Source organism: Ornithodoros turicata, unplaced genomic scaffold (assembly GCF_037126465.1).
Source record: "Ornithodoros turicata isolate Travis unplaced genomic scaffold, ASM3712646v1 Chromosome15, whole genome shotgun sequence".
Classification (NCBI taxonomy): domain Eukaryota; kingdom Metazoa; phylum Arthropoda; class Arachnida; order Ixodida; family Argasidae; genus Ornithodoros; species Ornithodoros turicata.
The window spans coordinates 3555660-3559206 of record NW_026999318.1 but is presented as its reverse complement, the minus strand read 5'-3'; the positions used below and the strand labels follow the sequence as shown (position 1 = coordinate 3559206).

The 3547-nt window shown below is 46.1% G+C and overlaps 1 non-coding gene across 1 annotated transcript; it reads left to right on the top strand.

Annotated features, from left to right (window-relative positions):
* Nucleotides 1-3042: 3042 nt before the first annotated feature.
* Nucleotides 3043-3115, top strand: Trnat-ugu (transfer RNA threonine (anticodon UGU)). The gene has a single exon. It is a non-coding gene; the product is annotated as a tRNA-Thr (tRNA).
* The last annotated feature ends 432 nt before the right edge of the window (nt 3116-3547 follow it).

The window sequence follows — 3547 nt, the reverse complement described above, 5'->3', positions numbered from 1 at the left end:
CGCCGTCCTCGCATCGCCGTCGTTCCCCGTCTCCGGCTGGCATGTGCTGGTACCACTATCGTTTTCGTGCAAGGGCTGACCCACATTTCTGATTGCTGATTCCACCTTGCACATTTTCGGAAAACGGCCGCGCCAGTCACTAGAGATGGCGGCTGGTGACTCTGGCGTATTGCCTACACGCCTCTTCTTTATCACCGACAAAAACTCCGGGCTAAAAATTTTAAGTGGACACCGGTGCTGAGGTGAGTGTCATTCCATCTTCTTTCTTGCACCGTCGTGGCAACGAACTTCGCGCACACTACAAGCCGTGAATGCAACGCCTATTGCGACGTTCGGCGAGCATTCCCTTACCTTGAACCTTGGGCTTCGACGGACTTTTGCTTGGGTGTTCATAGTTGCCGACCTCCAGTACCCCATACTCGGAGCGGAGTTCTTGAGCCACTTTGGTCTCCTAGTAAACATGCAGAAGCGTGTGTTGTGGGCACGCTGCGACCAAGGTCCGCGTCAATGGACTTCCGTGCCATCAAGCTGTGCCTACCAGCGTCTCTCTCTGCAAATGTGCTTCCAACCGATACGACGGTATTCTCCAGGAGTTCCCATCTTTCCTCCGACCGTGCTACACTGAAACTCGATCTCGTGTGCCCTTCAACCACAACAGAAAAAAGAGCCCACAGTCTTTCTTTCAGTGGAAATAGGTGTTTTTGCTGCATTAACCAGAAGGTGGCTCAAAGTAATAGTACCTCCTCGTGGCCTCGGTGGAGCATGCCTCACTGTGCTTTATGTGCAGTAATTTCTTCTCCAACCTCTCTCTGTGGCTCTTTGGCAGTGGGCCACAACGTATGTCGCCTTCGAACTTTCTTTCACTCGGAAGAACAGCTTACAGCTCTGCAGGCATCAGAATATCTGCACGCAATAGGGGGCTGCAATCTAGCCCTATAGGTGGGGTGCATTGACGTGCGTTGGTTCACCAGAAAGAGGGAAAAAGCACGGGTAAAGCTATGGTGTGACGTCATATGCACGCCACCTATAGGTGCCAACGTTTTAAATGGTACTGCGAACACAGTCATAGTGCCCTTTATCACGGCACAAGGCAATTATGTCAGTCATGCTTGTGGAGGCAAAGCCATGCTTGCCAAAGCCAAAGAGGCAAAGTGATGCTTATGGAGGGTTTTATTATGCCCTGCTGCTCAGTGTATGGGGGGGGGGGGGAGGGGCTTCTGTTGTTAGCTGGAACAAACGAATAAAAAAATCAGAGGAAAGAAATATGCCACCTTCAGTTGCCATCAACCAAGGAAACTAAGTCAATAATGGTGGTTGTTATTCACTCTGCTATGTGATTGTGTTCATGTTAATTCTCCTGTTGGGTACTGTGGTACCAGCTAGCATCCTTGTAGTGTAACATATATGTGACCGTATGGAGGACAAAGAGGAGGAATTAGCTAGTCCGGCGTAGGAGCTCTCACACTGCCATAGCTGGTCAAAAAGAAAATGTGGCCATACATCACATAAAACACAAATACCAGTATATTTTCAGCAAGCACTGGTTAATTTGTAGTAGGTGCGGTGCATATAGTGTGACCATGGACTGATTTTTTTATTCTGAGAGAAATCATATTTTTGCAGTTATAAGGGATGACAACATGTTCTACATCCGAAGTGGATGTACTAATTAGGTCTTGTTTAATTATTGGAAATAGAAGGTCGGTGCAAATGCAACGTCGGTTTCCCTATGTGCCGCTATAGTTTCCAAAAGTATGCTCGTGACAATTTAGTGCGAGGACATGGCCCCGAAATATTGGTTGTGTGAGAGTAAGTCTCGGAGCGTTCTTTTTGCCTTTTCACTGGAACGTGAGGAAGAAACAACGCTGCAGAACTGCAAGGACCACATTTAATGTAATGTCGTGCAGGATGCAAGTTTTACAGCGATTTCATATTTCAGCACAATATTTACAAGCTGTAAAAATAGGTGCAAGGGTACCACACAATGAAGCAGCTGGTACCGTAAATTTTAGACCTCTTCTTGGCGTGGGTGCTTGGCATAAAGTGTGCCTGCTAATAAACGTACTTCGGGATATCTGAATGTGAAGATCATAGGCAAACAAATACAACAGACGGTGCCATTCATTTCTCGCACTTCTGATTTCAGTTACTTATTGCGCAAGGCTTTCTTCAGTTCCGACATTTAATAACCAGAATTTGCACTGTATATCCACGCGAATAAAAAAGATGCAAAAATTTCTGTGAGAATACTTTATGGTTTTTAAGACCTTGAAAATGGCATTCTTCGGTTCCAGGGTATTCAAAGACCAGTGAAAACAAAGTGCTTGAAGTAGTATGTCTAGATACATCTTTTGCAGCTTTTGCATGGCAAATCGTTGTCTAGGAAGGTGCGCGATTCAATGTGGATGTTCCTGAAATTAGAATCTTATTTCGTTACACTTTGAGATTACCGTATGCTGGTTACAAAAAATTAGGGCACCTCTGCTGACTCAAGTTATTCATCCGAGAGAAAATAGTTTTTTTTTCTTGCAAACAAACAAACAATTTCTTCACATTCATATGCAGCTTATTTACAGAAATGCATTTCGAGAGTCTGTCCAGTACCTGTTCCCTGCGTTTATCAGAACGTAGGCTTACAAGGAAAACCACAGGCAGGTTCCGATTTCACGATTCTACGGTTCTGAGGCTGGAACACACACAAACACATACAGACGGACAGACACAACACATCCACACGGTATCGGAATCAGGCTTTTTCGTCGATCGTCACTTTTCAACTCTACGATTTCACAACCAAGGTAGCCCTGCAGGAGAATGGCGACGTTCGCGACAATGCTCATAATATAGCAGGTGTCCACCATAGCTGGAACCAACACCGGGAACTCATTTGGTGACACGACACGAATTCAGAGTTCGACATACTCAAATTTGACAGGCGCGCAGCAGAATAAATCATTAACTGGAGTGTCAACAGAATCTTGATAGCCAGCGGAGAATACAGTAAACGATTCGTCCAGGCTCGGTACTCTCAAACAAGAGCGTGTTAGCTTAGCTCAATTGGTAGAGCCCTGGACCTGTAATCCAGAAGATGTGGGTTCGATCCCTACAGCTGGCTAACCTTTTCAGTGACTTTCATATTTCATCGGTACTCTCGTTCCCAGCCCACCGCAAAAAGCCTCACCCTGCGAGGATGGGATGCAAAGATGGGAGTCTGGAGCGATGAGCAAATTGTTTACATGTGCCCGTGTAAGATGACCGAATCAGCTAGGGCATTCATATGGAATGATGAGAAAGCTAAAACGGCCAAAACGTTCGAAGAGCTCAAAACTGTCTTGATTGAACGGTTTGACACGGAACCGTACAGTGTGCGCCTCCAAAAGTTCATGTGTGCCGCACAGCAGGTTGGAAGGACATTCGATCATTCGCTACACGCATTCCGGTTTTAGGCTATGCAACACTTAGTAAAGGAAGTGGTGTCACAAATGACACAGTGAGCGTCGCGAATCTATTGCTGAAGGAACAGATGCGGACACAGTTCGTCAGCGGG